The sequence below is a fragment of the Phyllobates terribilis genome, unplaced genomic scaffold (genome assembly GCF_046119375.1).
Source record: "Phyllobates terribilis strain yellow unplaced genomic scaffold, ASM4611937v1 Scaffold_5__5_contigs__length_657084704, whole genome shotgun sequence".
NCBI lineage: Eukaryota > Metazoa > Chordata > Amphibia > Anura > Dendrobatidae > Phyllobates > Phyllobates terribilis.
Genome location: NW_027362765.1, coordinates 76,881,690 through 76,899,616, shown reverse-complemented (window position 1 = coordinate 76,899,616; position 17,927 = coordinate 76,881,690). Strand labels below are relative to the sequence as shown.

Here is a 17,927-nt window from a genome sequence, read left to right as displayed (position 1 = left end):
TCTAAAACGCGTGGATTGCAGCAGCAGCAAGCCGAAAAGTGCAGGCATGTAAGGGATCTAGAGGTTGACAACATGTCTTCTTAACGGGAGTCCAGGAGCTCATCTCCACAAATGGACTTTTCAGGATCCTTGGGTGGCTCCGTAGTTTGAAACCAATTCTGGTTATCGCTTCTCGGCCTTTTGGCTAAGATCAAGTGTAGTATCTGTTCTTATCAGTTTAATATCTGATACGTCCCCTATCTGGGGACCATATATTAAATGGATTTTTAGAACAGGGAGATGGAAAAAGAGCTTGCTCTGTCCACTCCACGCATTGACCTGGTATTGCAGTATCTCCAGGACCGGTGCACCCCTTCTTTAATGCAGTTTCTAAAATCAGAAAGAATTGAATTCAATGTTTTTTGTTCATTTTGCTTGTTTGTCGGATTTTGGGATGGACTCTTTGGCTTTGCTTTTCTTCTCCTCATTGGATTTTTCATGTTCAAAGTTGCAGAAGCCAGATTACAAGCTCATTTTGGTTCAACTTCAGCAACTGTGCATTGCATTGCCATGTAATGTGATGCAATGCTATCTTTCTAGCTCTCCCTTTTTACTTCCTTTTGGATAAACAGACATATTAGGCAAGCATTTTGGAGCTTTCACCTAAATAACTACAGGTGGTGAGATAAGCTGCACAATATAATTGACCTTTCAGTATATTGTTGCACACACACCATCTATTTAGCAAATGCCCTTGTTATCAACAGCAGCCTTTTAAACTCACCTGAGCTAACAGGTATGTGCGCTGGTTACTCTGCTGCGCTTAAAATTTCTTTTTTGGTTTGCTACAATGCCTTTTCTGAAACGTTGTCTCCTTCTGCTGGAACACTGACTTCTTTCATTTAATGCCTGCAGACTATAAAAGAGAACCCAACCCAAAAAGTTTGGTTGATTAGTCTGTGGCATTCTGTTAAACTGTTGCTTATGGCGGTCTCTGTGAGCTTCTCAGCGACATTCAGCCAGCCAGGTATCCTGCCTGCAGTAGATGGAATGTGGCAATGGAACGCTGGCTGCGCGTGTCATAATAGGCTCTGAGCCTTTATATACCTGTGCACAGCAGCAGCCACCTTCAGTCTGCTGCTGGACAGCCAGCAGCAGCAGCAGCAGCAGGAGAGGTATGTAATCAGGAGCCCTCCTGCTAAGGGTAGACAGCTGCTCGTTCCACCCCACCCCCCGCCTTAATTGGTTCTCCTCCCTTCCAACGGTGTTGAGGCGGGTGGGAACAGCAGGGGGTGAAGGTGCTGTGTTTAAAGAGGTGGAGTTATGCAGATCTAAAACGCGTGGATTGCAGCAGCAGCAAGCCGAAAAGTGCAGGCATGTAAGGGATCTAGAGGTTGACAACATGTCTTCTTAACGGGAGTCCAGGAGCTCATCTCCACAAATGGACTTTTCAGGATCCTTGGGTGGCTCCGTAGTTTGAAACCAATTCTGGTTATCGCTTCTCGGCCTTTTGGCTAAGATCAAGTGTAGTATCTGTTCTTATCAGTTTAATATCTGATACGTCCCCTATCTGGGGACCATATATTAAATGGATTTTTAGAACAGGGAGATGGAAAAAGAGCTTGCTCTGTCCACTCCACGCATTGACCTGGTATTGCAGTATCTCCAGGACCGGTGCACCCCTTCTTTAATGCAGTTTCTAAAATCAGAAAGAATTGAATTCAATGTTTTTTGTTCATTTTGCTTGTTTGTCGGATTTTGGGATGGACTCTTTGGCTTTGCTTTTCTTCTCCTCATTGGATTTTTCATGTTCAAAGTTGCAGAAGCCAGATTACAAGCTCATTTTGGTTCAACTTCAGCAACTGTGCATTGCATTGCCATGTAATGTGATGCAATGCTATCTTTCTAGCTCTCCCTTTTTACTTCCTTTTGGATAAACAGACATATTAGGCAAGCATTTTGGAGCTTTCACCTAAATAACTACAGGTGGTGAGATAAGCTGCACAATATAATTGACCTTTCAGTATATTGTTGCACACACACCATCTATTTAGCAAATGCCCTTGTTATCAACAGCAGCCTTTTAAACTCACCTGAGCTAACAGGTATGTGCGCTGGTTACTCTGCTGCGCTTAAAATTTCTTTTTTGGTTTGCTACAATGCCTTTTCTGAAACGTTGTCTCCTTCTGCTGGAACACTGACTTCTTTCATTTAATGCCTGCAGACTATAAAAGAGAACCCAACCCAAAAAGTTTGGTTGATTAGTCTGTGGCATTCTGTTAAACTGTTGCTTATGGCGGTCTCTGTGAGCTTCTCAGCGACATTCAGCCAGCCAGGTATCCTGCCTGCAGTAGATGGAATGTGGCAATGGAACGCTGGCTGCGCGTGTCATAATAGGCTCTGAGCCTTTATATACCTGTGCACAGCAGCAGCCACCTTCAGTCTGCTGCTGGACAGCCAGCAGCAGCAGCAGCAGGAGAGGTATGTAATCAGGAGCCCTCCTGCTAAGGGTAGACAGCTGCTCGTTCCACCCCACCCCCCGCCTTTATTGGTTCTCCTCCCTTCCAACGGTGTTGAGGCGGGTGGGAACAGCAGGGGGTGAAGGTGCTGTGTTTAAAGAGGTGGAGTTATGCAGATCTAAAACGCGTGGATTGCAGCAGCAGCAAGCCGAAAAGTGCAGGCATGTAAGGGATCTAGAGGTTGACAACATGTCTTCTTAACGGGAGTCCAGGAGCTCATCTCCACAAATGGACTTTTCAGGATCCTTGGGTGGCTCCGTAGTTTGAAACCAATTCTGGTTATCGCTTCTCGGCCTTTTGGCTAAGATCAAGTGTAGTATCTGTTCTTATCAGTTTAATATCTGATACGTCCCCTATCTGGGGACCATATATTAAATGGATTTTTAGAACAGGGAGATGGAAAAAGAGCTTGCTCTGTCCACTCCACGCATTGACCTGGTATTGCAGTATCTCCAGGACCGGTGCACCCCTTCTTTAATGCAGTTTCTAAAATCAGAAAGAATTGAATTCAATGTTTTTTGTTCATTTTGCTTGTTTGTCGGATTTTGGGATGGACTCTTTGGCTTTGCTTTTCTTCTCCTCATTGGATTTTTCATGTTCAAAGTTGCAGAAGCCAGATTATAAGCTCATTTTGGTTCAACTTCAGCAACTGTGCATTGCATTGCCATGTAATGTGATGCAATGCTATCTTTCTAGCTCTCCCTTTTTACTTCCTTTTGGATAAACAGACATATTAGGCAAGCATTTTGGAGCTTTCACCTAAATAACTACAGGTGGTGAGATAAGCTGCACAATATAATTGACCTTTCAGTATATTGTTGCACACACACCATCTATTTAGCAAATGCCCTTGTTATCAACAGCAGCCTTTTAAACTCACCTGAGCTAACAGGTATGTGCGCTGGTTACTCTGCTGCGCTTAAAATTTCTTTTTTGGTTTGCTACAATGCCTTTTCTGAAACGTTGTCTCCTTCTGCTGGAACACTGACTTCTTTCATTTAATGCCTGCAGACTATAAAAGAGAACCCAACCCAAAAAGTTTGGTTGATTAGTCTGTGGCATTCTGTTAAACTGTTGCTTATGGCGGTCTCTGTGAGCTTCTCAGCGACATTCAGCCAGCCAGGTATCCTGCCTGCAGTAGATGGAATGTGACAATGGAACGCTGGCTGCGCGTGTCATAATAGGCTCTGAGCCTTTATATACCTGTGCACAGCAGCAGCCACCTTCAGTCTGCTGCTGGACAGCCAGCAGCAGCAGCAGCAGGAGAGGTATGTAATCAGGAGCCCTCCTGCTAAGGGTAGACAGCTGCTCGTTCCACCCCACCCCCCGCCTTAATTGGTTCTCCTCCCTTCCAACGGTGTTGAGGCGGGTGGGAACAGCAGGGGGTGAAGGTGCTGTGTTTAAAGAGGTGGAGTTATGCAGATCTAAAACGCGTGGATTGCAGCAGCAGCAAGCCGAAAAGTGCAGGCATGTAAGGGATCTAGAGGTTGACAACATGTCTTCTTAACGGGAGTCCAGGAGCTCATCTCCACAAATGGACTTTTCAGGATCCTTGGGTGGCTCCGTAGTTTGAAACCAATTCTGGTTATCGCTTCTCGGCCTTTTGGCACGATCTATCAGGTTTACCTGTGTGGTCTTGCCTGTGAGGTGCTCTTGGTACCCTTTCTCTCGGCCTGGGGGGATCGTTCCTCTTCGGAGGGACTTAACCCCCCTGCTGCTATTGGGAGGAAGGATTAGTCCGGGAGCAACGGGAAGGGATCCCATGAAGGCTTGCGCCTTTCAGAGAGAAGAGTCGGTACGTTCCTGAGTGAAGGATGCCGGCAACGCTCACATATTCATCGGGTGATGCCCGGATGCGGAACACCGTGAGGATTGAAGTTGGAGCAGCATCGAGGATGGAGAAGAATTTGGACTACATCTGCCATAGGATTCTTCTTGGAGTTCTGGAGTTTCGGCGGGAAGACATATTCTGCTTCCAGGACAACGAGTACAAGGGGACATACACCATCACCTTCAAGAGCCAGGGATGCTGTCAGCAACTCGTACAAAAGGTAAACGAGAAAAACTACTTAGATGAGTTGGATGGACTAACCTTTTGTCTCTTGTATGCTTATGACGAGATCCCCATCGTGGTGCATTTCCCGAACCCCTTTGTGGAAGCTGCAGACATCTCGACCTACCTTACCCGCTATTGTGATGATCTGAGATACCTGGGTACTGTGAAGAACGCGGTAGGCTTCTGGTGCGGCAAGAGAAGGTATATGGCCCGTCTAAAGAGGGACCTTAGTGGAGTGGGAGGAATGCTACACCCTCCCTCAACCTTCGTAATCGGTAAGAGCAGAGGCTACTTATTTTATCCTGGAATGCCAGTATGTTGCAGGAACTGTGGACAAATGGGTCATACCCAAACGTCCTGCACGGGCAGGAAAGTAGACCGCTGCAATAATTGCAGCTGTTACGGACATTTAATGAAGGACTGTCCCGCTGGGAGGAAATGTAATCTCTGCGGTGAGGCGGGGCACATGTTCCGAGGATGCCCCAACAGGACCAGGACCAGGACCTACGCAGAAGCTGCATCTTCTGAAGCTGAGCCGATGCGCCCACCGGTCTTCACTGGCAGGCCGGCGTCGGAGGGCGGTTCGAAGGGCGAGAAGGCTGGGATGGAGCAGGGAGCCGGAGGCCCCTCTGGGGCGGCACCTGCATCGAAGTCCCTTAACGATGGGCGGACCTCGCATGGACCGGAGCGGGGGGGTCCTCCTTCTGGGAGGGTATCCTCCGTATCGATGGTTCCCGATACCGATCCTGTTGGGCTGGAGGGTGGTGCCCCTGTGCGGTTGGCTACAGGGGACCACGCAGCGATGGCCTCAGGATCTTCCAGGGCGATTAGCCAGCCAGATGAGGGGGCTTTGCTTCTAGGTGGCGAACATCAGGAAATCTGTGTTGCTGATCTTGTCCTGATGGACCAGTCTCCCCCCCTGGAGGAGGTGGAGGAAGAGGAGGACTGCACCAGTGACCTAGTGGAGTCTGCCCCGAAAAAGAGACGGAATGTCGAATCCCCAGCGTCTCCTGGAATGTGGCTGGGAACCTGTGACCTACGAGGGGGCAACCGCCGGCTCACAGAATATCGAGTCGTTTGGGTCTTCTAGCCCGGATGTCCTGGAGCAATTTGATATACAGGGCTTTGAGTCAGGTGTCCTCATGGAAGATCCACCACCCTGACCTATGAATGCCCACAATAAGACTTGTCTCACTGAATGTGAGGTCATTAAAGAGCCCAGTTCGTAGGGCTGCTCTATTCAAGTATTTAGAAACCACTGACTTTGACATATGTTTATTACAGGAATGCGGGATACAACATGCACTAAATTATAATGATATCAAGACAGATTGGAGACTGGGGCCCTCCATCTGGTCTGGCTCCAATGACAACAAGTCAGCGGGGGTGGGCTTCCTCTGTCGTGGGAGAAATATTACTATAAATGCTGTCACAGAAATAGTACCAGGCAGAGTGGTTTTAGTGCATTTTAAATTTAATGGTTTTACCCTACGTGTAATGAATATTTATGCTCCCCCTGATAAGCAAGAGAGAATTAATTTATTTGGGATATTGCCATTGTACTGTACTGGGTCATCTCCCCTGGTCGTAGGGGGTGATTTTAATTGTCTTTGTGCTAGTGAACAACGAGCAGGGGGTGACCCTTTACGCAAATTGGATAAGTCATGTCATCTATTGAAAGATTTTATAACTGATTTTAAATTATGCGATGCGTGGAGGTCACTCCTGCCGACGGACCCTGGTTATACGTGGTCCGGAAGAGGGGTGTCCTCCAGGATCGATTTTATTTTCCTATCAGATGATTTTAACCCTGTAAAATGTGTTTTAACATCAAATATATTTTCTGACCATAAGGGCTTGGAGGTGCATCTAGAATACCGGGATGAACAGAGGGTCAACAGGGGCCTCTGGCGTCTAAGTACTTACCTGCTGGAGGACCCTCTGATTCGACAAGACTTTGGTAAAGCCTATCAAGCCTGGCGGCGACAAAAACCTTCTGATGCCCCTATGGTAACCTGGTGGGAAAATTTTAAAAAAAAAGTCAGAATGTTTTTTATAAAAGCAGGGAGACGTAAAGCTAGAGAGAAAAAAAGATGTTTTAGTGATCTTAACACCAAACTGCAAACACTTTTTAAATTCAAAGAGCTAGGGGTGGAGGTGGGAGATGATATTGCTAGCCTAAAAACTGAAATTCAGAACTGCATAGACACAAAGGGGAAAGAGATTATTTTTAACTCTAGAGTGCAGCACTTGGAGGAGGGGGAGAAGTGCTCTCGCTTCTTCTTCAAAAAAGTCATGGATAAAAGAGAAGTGATCACAAATCTAGAGGGTGAAACATCTATGCAGGGAATGTTGAATGCTACTTTTAACTTTTATAAGCATCTTTTTAGTAAAAAGTGTATAGATGAGTCCTTTTTATCTGATGCTCTTAATGATCTCGATTTTAAGTTAAATTTTACAGACCAGGAGTTTTTAGAACGCGATATTGTTTTAGAGGAATTATTTTATGTTTTTAAAAGTTTCTCTAAGGGTAAAGCACCTGGGTGTGACGGACTACCTGTAGAATTTTACCTTACTTTTTGGGACATTTTAAAAGAGGACCTTTTTATGCTTTTTAAAGAAGTTTTTATTTGTGAACAGTTGCCATTTTCGTGGAGGAGAGGAGTGGTGTCTTTGATATATAAAAAAGGTGACCGCAGTACTCTAGCGAATTGGAGACCCATAACTCTCCTAAATGTTGATTACAAGGTACTTGCTAAGGTGGTTGCAGACCGGCTCAGGAGTGTCATTGCCAAACTAATCCAGCCTGAGCAGGTTTGTAGTGTACCAGGCAGAAGTATTTCAGAGGTTTTAAACGTATTAAGGGATGTAATTTGGTATTCCAGAGACCGGGGTCAAAATGTAGCTCTTTTAGCCCTAGATTTTGAAAAAGCTTTCGATAGAGTCTCTCATAGATTTCTTTTTAGAGTTTTAAAAAGAATGGGTATCCCTAATATGCTTTTAAATTGTATTAAGATTTTATATAAAAATTGTTTTAGTCAAATTTCTCTTAATGGCTTTTTAACAGATGGAGTTCCCCTTGAGTCCGGAGTGAAGCAGGGATGCCCCTTGTCGCCCATCCTGTTCATCTGCGCCATGGAGCCCCTGCTGAGCGCAATAAGGAAAGACAAAGTGATTAGAGGGGTTCCTGTTCCAGGCGGAGGTGGCAGTGATGTGAGAGTCTTTGGCTACATGGATGACGTGACAGTTGTGTGCGTGGACCCTGCTTCCCTCCGGAGGGCGGTGTTGCGCATTGAATTTTTTTCCCAGGCATCCGGGTTTAAACTTAATTTAAATAAATCTGAATGTCTGACTTTGGGATCCTGGGACACCGCCCAACTCCCGCAGCTCACTATAAAACGAGACAATGTAAAAATTCTTGGAGTTGTTTTTAACGAGGAGAATGTGGGAACTCAAAGCTGGGAGAATGTCATAGAAAAAATGTCAAAGAAAATATCATTTTGGGGTTTGAGGTCCCTAACAATGGAGGGGAAAATTTTAATTATAAAATCAGTGTTGTTACCCCTCATACTGTATATAGCTATGGTGTACCCCCCCTCTGATGTTTTAATTAAAAAAATGACTAGGATGATCTTTATGTTTTATGGAACTCCAAAATGGAAAAATTAAGGCGAGAAATAATGAGGAAGAATAAAATGAACGGCGGAAGGGATGTCCCCGATTTACATATTTATTTGTATTTAAATTATTTCTGCTTTTGTTTCAAACATTTTAATGGTAATAGTGCGCTAAGTTATTTTTTAAAATATACTTGTGGGATGATTTTTAAAAGATGGTTTAAGTTGTCGTTGAATTCCCCTGTTTTACTATGCCCCCCCAAACACCAAGCAATCTTAGAAAAGACTGTTCGATTTTATAGCCTTGGTGATTTTAATATGGACATTTTTAAAGACCGCAAGAAGCTTTTATCTTTTCTGAGGAGGAATGAAGATGTGACCCCCATAGTAAATTTCTCAGAAGAGAGATCGAAGCAAGTTTGGAAGAATGTCTTCGGGAAATTCTTAGCAAATGGACATAAGGATATCGCATGGATGGTGGTCCACCAGTGCCTCCCCACCAGAGAATTTCAACACAGGAGAGGCCTGGTGGCCAGAGCCAAATGCCCCAGAGACTCATGTGTTAATGACGAAACCACCTTGCACCTTATGTGGAATTGCCCATTTGCACAGGAACTTTGGCACAAAGTTGGGATTCTTTTAAAATGGACTTGCGGTTTAAGAGATTTTAACCATGAATATGTTTTATATGGCCTTTTTAAATGTCCGACCCCTCAACAGTATTGTATATGTTGGTGTATGATTAACTGTTTTAAAGACGCCCTTTGGAAGGCACGCAATATTTTACTTTTTAAACGTGATGCTATTTCTGTGAAGGATTGTCTTAAAATTGCTTTTAGCCAGATGTATATTTATTACTTGAGGGATGTCAAATGTATTGGGAGGAGGGATGCTAATCGTATATGGGGTTTTTATGGGTGGAATTCTGTGTTTTAATAATGTACTGTTTGTGTTGTTGTTTTTGATTGTAAACCATCTTTTACGCACTTAATAAATTATGTTGAAACCTGATCTGTTCTTATCAGTTTAATATCTGATACGTCCCCTATCTGGGGACCATATATTAAATGGATTTTTAGAACAGGGAGATGGAAAAAGAGCTTGCTCTGTCCACTCCACGCATTGACCTGGTATTGCAGTATCTCCAGGACCGGTGCACCCCTTCTTTAATGCAGTTTCTAAAATCAGAAAGAATTGAATTCAATGTTTTTTGTTCATTTTGCTTGTTTGTCGGATTTTGGGATGGACTCTTTGGCTTTGCTTTTCTTCTCCTCATTGGATTTTTCATGTTCAAAGTTGCAGAAGCCAGATTACAAGCTCATTTTGGTTCAACTTCAGCAACTGTGCATTGCATTGCCATGTAATGTGATGCAATGCTATCTTTCTAGCTCTCCCTTTTTACTTCCTTTTGGATAAACAGACATATTAGGCAAGCATTTTGGAGCTTTCACCTAAATAACTACAGGTGGTGAGATAAGCTGCACAATATAATTGACCTTTCAGTATATTGTTGCACACACACCATCTATTTAGCAAATGCCCTTGTTATCAACAGCAGCCTTTTAAACTCACCTGAGCTAACAGGTATGTGCGCTGGTTACTCTGCTGCGCTTAAAATTTCTTTTTTGGTTTGCTACAATGCCTTTTCTGAAACGTTGTCTCCTTCTGCTGGAACACTGACTTCTTTCATTTAATGCCTGCAGACTATAAAAGAGAACCCAACCCAAAAAGTTTGGTTGATTAGTCTGTGGCATTCTGTTAAACTGTTGCTTATGGCGGTCTCTGTGAGCTTCTCAGCGACATTCAGCCAGCCAGGTATCCTGCCTGCAGTAGATGGAATGTGGCAATGGAACGCTGGCTGCGCGTGTCATAATAGGCTCTGAGCCTTTATATACCTGTGCACAGCAGCAGCCACCTTCAGTCTGCTGCTGGACAGCCAGCAGCAGCAGCAGCAGGAGAGGTATGTAATCAGGAGCCCTCCTGCTAAGGGTAGACAGCTGCTCGTTCCACCCCACCCCCCCGCCTTAATTGGTTCTCCTCCCTTCCAACGGTGTTGAGGCGGGTGGGAACAGCAGGGGGTGAAGGTGCTGTGTTTAAAGAGGTGGAGTTATGCAGATCTAAATCGCGTGGATTGCAGCAGCAGCAAGCCGAAAAGTGCAGGCATGTAAGGGATCTAGAGGTTGACAACATGTCTTCTTAACGGGAGTCCAGGAGCTCATCTCCACAAATGGACTTTTCAGGATCCTTGGGTGGCTCCGTAGTTTGAAACCAATTCTGGTTATCGCTTCTCGGCCTTTTGGCTAAGATCAAGTGTAGTATCTGTTCTTATCAGTTTAATATCTGATACGTCCCCTATCTGGGGACCATATATTAAATGGATTTTTAGAACAGGGAGATGGAAAAAGAGCTTGCTCTGTCCACTCCACGCATTGACCTGGTATTGCAGTATCTCCAGGACCGGTGCACCCCTTCTTTAATGCAGTTTCTAAAATCAGAAAGAATTGAATTCAATGTTTTTTGTTCATTTTGCTTGTTTGTCGGATTTTGGGATGGACTCTTTGGCTTTGCTTTTCTTCTCCTCATTGGATTTTTCATGTTCAAAGTTGCAGAAGCCAGATTACAAGCTCATTTTGGTTCAACTTCAGCAACTGTGCATTGCATTGCCATGTAATGTGATGCAATGCTATCTTTCTAGCTCTCCCTTTTTACTTCCTTTTGGATAAACAGACATATTAGGCAAGCATTTTGGAGCTTTCACCTAAATAACTACAGGTGGTGAGATAAGCTGCACAATATAATTGACCTTTCAGTATATTGTTGCACACACACCATCTATTTAGCAAATGCCCTTGTTATCAACAGCAGCCTTTTAAACTCACCTGAGCTAACAGGTATGTGCGCTGGTTACTCTGCTGCGCTTAAAATTTCTTTTTTGGTTTGCTACAATGCCTTTTCTGAAACATTGTCTCCTTCTGCTGGAACACTGACTTCTTTCATTTAATGCCTGCAGACTATAAAAGAGAACCCAACCCAAAAAGTTTGGTTGATTAGTCTGTGGCATTCTGTTAAACTGTTGCTTATGGCGGTCTCTGTGAGCTTCTCAGCGACATTCAGCCAGCCAGGTATCCTGCCTGCAGTAGATGGAATGTGGCAATGGAACGCTGGCTGCGCGTGTCATAATAGGCTCTGAGCCTTTATATACCTGTGCACAGCAGCAGCCACCTTCAGTCTGCTGCTGGACAGCCAGCAGCAGCAGCAGCAGGAGAGGTATGTAATCAGGAGCCCTCCTGCTAAGGGTAGACAGCTGCTCGTTCCACCCCACCCCCCCGCCTTAATTGGTTCTCCTCCCTTCCAACGGTGTTGAGGCGGGTGGGAACAGCAGGGGGTGAAGGTGCTGTGTTTAAAGAGGTGGAGTTATGCAGATCTAAAACGCGTGGATTGCAGCAGCAGCAAGCCGAAAAGTGCAGGCATGTAAGGGATCTAGAGGTTGACAACATGTCTTCTTAACGGGAGTCCAGGAGCTCATCTCCACAAATGGACTTTTCAGGATCCTTGGGTGGCTCCGTAGTTTGAAACCAATTCTGGTTATCGCTTCTCGGCCTTTTGGCTAAGATCAAGTGTAGTATCTGTTCTTATCAGTTTAATATCTGATACGTCCCCTATCTGGGGACCATATATTAAATGGATTTTTAGAACAGGGAGATGGAAAAAGAGCTTGCTCTGTCCACTCCACGCATTGACCTGGTATTGCAGTATCTCCAGGACCGGTGCACCCCTTCTTTAATGCAGTTTCTAAAATCAGAAAGAATTGAATTCAATGTTTTTTGTTCATTTTGCTTGTTTGTCGGATTTTGGGATGGACTCTTTGGCTTTGCTTTTCTTCTCCTCATTGGATTTTTCATGTTCAAAGTTGCAGAAGCCAGATTACAAGCTCATTTTGGTTCAACTTCAGCAACTGTGCATTGCATTGCCATGTAATGTGATGCAATGCTATCTTTCTAGCTCTCCCTTTTTACTTCCTTTTGGATAAACAGACATATTAGGCAAGCATTTTGGAGCTTTCACCTAAATAACTACAGGTGGTGAGATAAGCTGCACAATATAATTGACCTTTCAGTATATTGTTGCACACACACCATCTATTTAGCAAATGCCCTTGTTATCAACAGCAGCCTTTTAAACTCACCTGAGCTAACAGGTATGTGCGCTGGTTACTCTGCTGCGCTTAAAATTTCTTTTTTGGTTTGCTACAATGCCTTTTCTGAAACGTTGTCTCCTTCTGCTGGAACACTGACTTCTTTCATTTAATGCCTGCAGACTATAAAAGAGAACCCAACCCAAAAAGTTTGGTTGATTAGTCTGTGGCATTCTGTTAAACTGTTGCTTATGGCGGTCTCTGTGAGCTTCTCAGCGACATTCAGCCAGCCAGGTATCCTGCCTGCAGTAGATGGAATGTGGCAATGGAACGCTGGCTGCGCGTGTCATAATAGGCTCTGAGCCTTTATATACCTGTGCACAGCAGCAGCCAACTTCAGTCTGCTGCTGGACAGCCAGCAGCAGCAGCAGCAGGAGAGGTATGTAATCAGGAGCCCTCCTGCTAAGGGTAGACAGCTGCTCGTTCCACCCCACCCCCCGCCTTAATTGGTTCTCCTCCCTTCCAACGGTGTTGAGGCGGGTGGGAACAGCAGGGGGTGAAGGTGCTGTGTTTAAAGAGGTGGAGTTATGCAGATCTAAAACGCGTGGATTGCAGCAGCAGCAAGCCGAAAAGTGCAGGCATGTAAGGGATCTAGAGGTTGACAACATGTCTTCTTAACGGGAGTCCAGGAGCTCATCTCCACAAATGGACTTTTCAGGATCCTTGGGTGGCTCCGTAGTTTGAAACCAATTCTGGTTATCGCTTCTCGGCCTTTTGGCTAAGATCAAGTGTAGTATCTGTTCTTATCAGTTTAATATCTGATACGTCCCCTATCTGGGGACCATATATTAAATGGATTTTTAGAACAGGGAGATGGAAAAAGAGCTTGCTCTGTCCACTCCACGCATTGACCTGGTATTGCAGTATCTCCAGGACCGGTGCACCCCTTCTTTAATGCAGTTTCTAAAATCAGAAAGAATTGAATTCAATGTTTTTTGTTCATTTTGCTTGTTTGTCGGATTTTGGGATGGACTCTTTGGCTTTGCTTTTCTTCTCCTCATTGGATTTTTCATGTTCAAAGTTGCAGAAGCCAGATTACAAGCTCATTTTGGTTCAACTTCAGCAACTGTGCATTGCATTGCCATGTAATGTGATGCAATGCTATCTTTCTAGCTCTCCCTTTTTACTTCCTTTTGGATAAACAGACATATTAGGCAAGCATTTTGGAGCTTTCACCTAAATAACTACAGGTGGTGAGATAAGCTGCACAATATAATTGACCTTTCAGTATATTGTTGCACACACACCATCTATTTAGCAAATGCCCTTGTTATCAACAGCAGCCTTTTAAACTCACCTGAGCTAACAGGTATGTGCGCTGGTTACTCTGCTGCGCTTAAAATTTCTTTTTTGGTTTGCTACAATGCCTTTTCTGAAACGTTGTCTCCTTCTGCTGGAACACTGACTTCTTTCATTTAATGCCTGCAGACTATAAAAGAGAACCCAACCCAAAAAGTTTGGTTGATTAGTCTGTGGCATTCTGTTAAACTGTTGCTTATGGCGGTCTCTGTGAGCTTCTCAGCGACATTCAGCCAGCCAGGTATCCTGCCTGCAGTAGATGGAATGTGGCAATGGAACGCTGGCTGCGCGTGTCATAATAGGCTCTGAGCCTTTATATACCTGTGCACAGCAGCAGCCACCTTCAGTCTGCTGCTGGACAGCCAGCAGCAGCAGCAGCAGGAGAGGTATGTAATCAGGAGCCCTCCTGCTAAGGGTAGACAGCTGCTCGTTCCACCCCACCCCCCCGCCTTAATTGGTTCTCCTCCCTTCCAACGGTGTTGAGGCGGGTGGGAACAGCAGGGGGTGAAGGTGCTGTGTTTAAAGAGGTGGAGTTATGCAGATCTAAAACGCGTGGATTGCAGCAGCAGCAAGCCGAAAAGTGCAGGCATGTAAGGGATCTAGAGGTTGACAACATGTCTTCTTAACGGGAGTCCAGGAGCTCATCTCCACAAATGGACTTTTCAGGATCCTTGGGTGGCTCCGTAGTTTGAAACCAATTCTGGTTATCGCTTCTCGGCCTTTTGGCTAAGATCAAGTGTAGTATCTGTTCTTATCAGTTTAATATCTGATACGTCCCCTATCTGGGGACCATATATTAAATGGATTTTTAGAACAGGGAGATGGAAAAAGAGCTTGCTCTGTCCACTCCACGCATTGACCTGGTATTGCAGTATCTCCAGGACCGGTGCACCCCTTCTTTAATGCAGTTTCTAAAATCAGAAAGAATTGAATTCAATGTTTTTTGTTCATTTTGCTTGTTTGTCGGATTTTGGGATGGACTCTTTGGCTTTGCTTTTCTTCTCCTCATTGGATTTTTCATGTTCAAAGTTGCAGAAGCCAGATTACAAGCTCATTTTGGTTCAACTTCAGCAACTGTGCATTGCATTGCCATGTAATGTGATGCAATGCTATCTTTCTAGCTCTCCCTTTTTACTTCCTTTTGGATAAACAGACATATTAGGCAAGCATTTTGGAGCTTTCACCTAAATAACTACAGGTGGTGAGATAAGCTGCACAATATAATTGACCTTTCAGTATATTGTTGCACACACACCATCTATTTAGCAAATGCCCTTGTTATCAACAGCAGCCTTTTAAACTCACCTGAGCTAACAGGTATGTGCGCTGGTTACTCTGCTGCGCTTAAAATTTCTTTTTTGGTTTGCTACAATGCCTTTTCTGAAACGTTGTCTCCTTCTGCTGGAACACTGACTTCTTTCATTTAATGCCTGCAGACTATAAAAGAGAACCCAACCCAAAAAGTTTGGTTGATTAGTCTGTGGCATTCTGTTAAACTGTTGCTTATGGCGGTCTCTGTGAGCTTCTCAGCGACATTCAGCCAGCCAGGTATCCTGCCTGCAGTAGATGGAATGTGGCAATGGAACGCTGGCTGCGCGTGTCATAATAGGCTCTGAGCCTTTATATACCTGTGCACAGCAGCAGCCACCTTCAGTCTGCTGCTGGACAGCCAGCAGCAGCAGCAGCAGGAGAGGTATGTAATCAGGAGCCCTCCTGCTAAGGGTAGACAGCTGCTCGTTCCACCCCACCCCCCGCCTTAATTGGTTCTCCTCCCTTCCAACGGTGTTGAGGCGGGTGGGAACAGCAGGGGGTGAAGGTGCTGTGTTTAAAGAGGTGGAGTTATGCAGATCTAAAACGCGTGGATTGCAGCAGCAGCAAGCCGAAAAGTGCAGGCATGTAAGGGATCTAGAGGTTGACAACATGTCTTCTTAACGGGAGTCCAGGAGCTCATCTCCACAAATGGACTTTTCAGGATCCTTGGGTGGCTCCGTAGTTTGAAACCAATTCTGGTTATCGCTTCTCGGCCTTTTGGCTAAGATCAAGTGTAGTATCTGTTCTTATCAGTTTAATATCTGATACGTCCCCTATCTGGGGACCATATATTAAATGGATTTTTAGAACAGGGAGATGGAAAAAGAGCTTGCTCTGTCCACTCCACGCATTGACCTGGTATTGCAGTATCTCCAGGACCGGTGCACCCCTTCTTTAATGCAGTTTCTAAAATCAGAAAGAATTGAATTCAATGTTTTTTGTTCATTTTGCTTGTTTGTCGGATTTTGGGATGGACTCTTTGGCTTTGCTTTTCTTCTCCTCATTGGATTTTTCATGTTCAAAGTTGCAGAAGCCAGATTACAAGCTCATTTTGGTTCAACTTCAGCAACTGTGCATTGCATTGCCATGTAATGTGATGCAATGCTATCTTTCTAGCTCTCCCTTTTTACTTCCTTTTGGATAAACAGACATATTAGGCAAGCATTTTGGAGCTTTCACCTAAATAACTACAGGTGGTGAGATAAGCTGCACAATATAATTGACCTTTCAGTATATTGTTGCACACACACCATCTATTTAGCAAATGCCCTTGTTATCAACAGCAGCCTTTTAAACTCACCTGAGCTAACAGGTATGTGCGCTGGTTACTCTGCTGCGCTTAAAATTTCTTTTTTGGTTTGCTACAATGCCTTTTCTGAAACGTTGTCTCCTTCTGCTGGAACACTGACTTCTTTCATTTAATGCCTGCAGACTATAAAAGAGAACCCAACCCAAAAAGTTTGGTTGATTAGTCTGTGGCATTCTGTTAAACTGTTGCTTATGGCGGTCTCTGTGAGCTTCTCAGCGACATTCAGCCAGCCAGGTATCCTGCCTGCAGTAGATGGAATGTGGCAATGGAACGCTGGCTGCGCGTGTCATAATAGGCTCTGAGCCTTTATATACCTGTGCACAGCAGCAGCCACCTTCAGTCTGCTGCTGGACAGCCAGCAGCAGCAGCAGCAGGAGAGGTATGTAATCAGGAGCCCTCCTGCTAAGGGTAGACAGCTGCTCGTTCCACCCCACCCCCCGCCTTAATTGGTTCTCCTCCCTTCCAACGGTGTTGAGGCGGGTGGGAACAGCAGGGGGTGAAGGTGCTGTGTTTAAAGAGGTGGAGTTATGCAGATCTAAAACGCGTGGATTGCAGCAGCAGCAAGCCGAAAAGTGCAGGCATGTAAGGGATCTAGAGGTTGACAACATGTCTTCTTAACGGGAGTCCAGGAGCTCATCTCCACAAATGGACTTTTCAGGATCCTTGGGTGGCTCCGTAGTTTGAAACCAATTCTGGTTATCGCTTCTCGGCCTTTTGGCTAAGATCAAGTGTAGTATCTGTTCTTATCAGTTTAATATCTGATACGTCCCCTATCTGGGGACCATATATTAAATGGATTTTTAGAACAGGGAGATGGAAAAAGAGCTTGCTCTGTCCACTCCACGCATTGACCTGGTATTGCAGTATCTCCAGGACCGGTGCACCCCTTCTTTAATGCAGTTTCTAAAATCAGAAAGAATTGAATTCAATGTTTTTTGTTCATTTTGCTTGTTTGTCGGATTTTGGGATGGACTCTTTGGCTTTGCTTTTCTTCTCCTCATTGGATTTTTCATGTTCAAAGTTGCAGAAGCCAGATTACAAGCTCATTTTGGTTCAACTTCAGCAACTGTGCATTGCATTGCCATGTAATGTGATGCAATGCTATCTTTCTAGCTCTCCCTTTTTACTTCCTTTTGGATAAACAGACATATTAGGCAAGCATTTTGGAGCTTTCACCTAAATAACTACAGGTGGTGAGATAAGCTGCACAATATAATTGACCTTTCAGTATATTGTTGCACACACACCATCTATTTAGCAAATGCCCTTGTTATCAACAGCAGCCTTTTAAACTCACCTGAGCTAACAGGTATGTGCGCTGGTTACTCTGCTGCGCTTAAAATTTCTTTTTTGGTTTGCTACAATGCCTTTTCTGAAACGTTGTCTCCTTCTGCTGGAACACTGACTTCTTTCATTTAATGCCTGCAGACTATAAAAGAGAACCCAACCCAAAAAGTTTGGTTGATTAGTCTGTGGCATTCTGTTAAACTGTTGCTTATGGCGGTCTCTGTGAGCTTCTCAGCGACATTCAGCCAGCCAGGTATCCTGCCTGCAGTAGATGGAATGTGGCAATGGAACGCTGGCTGGGCGTGTCATAATAGGCTCTGAGCCTTTATATACCTGTGCACAGCAGCAGCCACCT

At 44.6% G+C, this 17,927-nt stretch overlaps 10 non-coding genes across 10 annotated transcripts; all 10 read left to right on the top strand.

Annotated features, from left to right (window-relative positions):
- Positions 1 to 164: 164 nt before the first annotated feature.
- On the top strand, positions 165 to 355 carry LOC141273844 (U2 spliceosomal RNA). The gene has a single exon (XR_012322148.1). It is a non-coding gene; the product is annotated as a U2 spliceosomal RNA (small nuclear RNA).
- A 1,118-nt stretch (positions 356 to 1,473) lies between these two features.
- LOC141273842 (U2 spliceosomal RNA) lies at positions 1,474 to 1,664 on the top strand. Its single transcript, XR_012322146.1, has one exon. It is a non-coding gene; the product is annotated as a U2 spliceosomal RNA (small nuclear RNA).
- A 1,115-nt stretch (positions 1,665 to 2,779) lies between these two features.
- Positions 2,780 to 2,970, top strand: LOC141273841 (U2 spliceosomal RNA). Its single transcript, XR_012322145.1, has one exon. It is a non-coding gene; the product is annotated as a U2 spliceosomal RNA (small nuclear RNA).
- Positions 2,971 to 9,145: 6,175 nt separating this feature from the next.
- On the top strand, positions 9,146 to 9,335 carry LOC141150488 (U2 spliceosomal RNA). The gene has a single exon (XR_012246678.1). It is a non-coding gene; the product is annotated as a U2 spliceosomal RNA (small nuclear RNA).
- Positions 9,336 to 10,451: 1,116 nt separating this feature from the next.
- LOC141273840 (U2 spliceosomal RNA) lies at positions 10,452 to 10,642 on the top strand. The gene has a single exon (XR_012322144.1). It is a non-coding gene; the product is annotated as a U2 spliceosomal RNA (small nuclear RNA).
- A 1,116-nt stretch (positions 10,643 to 11,758) lies between these two features.
- Positions 11,759 to 11,949, top strand: LOC141273839 (U2 spliceosomal RNA). Its single transcript, XR_012322143.1, has one exon. It is a non-coding gene; the product is annotated as a U2 spliceosomal RNA (small nuclear RNA).
- Positions 11,950 to 13,064: 1,115 nt separating this feature from the next.
- Positions 13,065 to 13,255, top strand: LOC141273838 (U2 spliceosomal RNA). Its single transcript, XR_012322142.1, has one exon. It is a non-coding gene; the product is annotated as a U2 spliceosomal RNA (small nuclear RNA).
- A 1,116-nt stretch (positions 13,256 to 14,371) lies between these two features.
- On the top strand, positions 14,372 to 14,562 carry LOC141151448 (U2 spliceosomal RNA). Its single transcript, XR_012247130.1, has one exon. It is a non-coding gene; the product is annotated as a U2 spliceosomal RNA (small nuclear RNA).
- Positions 14,563 to 15,677: 1,115 nt separating this feature from the next.
- On the top strand, positions 15,678 to 15,868 carry LOC141151447 (U2 spliceosomal RNA). Its single transcript, XR_012247129.1, has one exon. It is a non-coding gene; the product is annotated as a U2 spliceosomal RNA (small nuclear RNA).
- Positions 15,869 to 16,983: 1,115 nt separating this feature from the next.
- On the top strand, positions 16,984 to 17,174 carry LOC141151446 (U2 spliceosomal RNA). Its single transcript, XR_012247128.1, has one exon. It is a non-coding gene; the product is annotated as a U2 spliceosomal RNA (small nuclear RNA).
- The last annotated feature ends 753 nt before the right edge of the window (positions 17,175 to 17,927 follow it).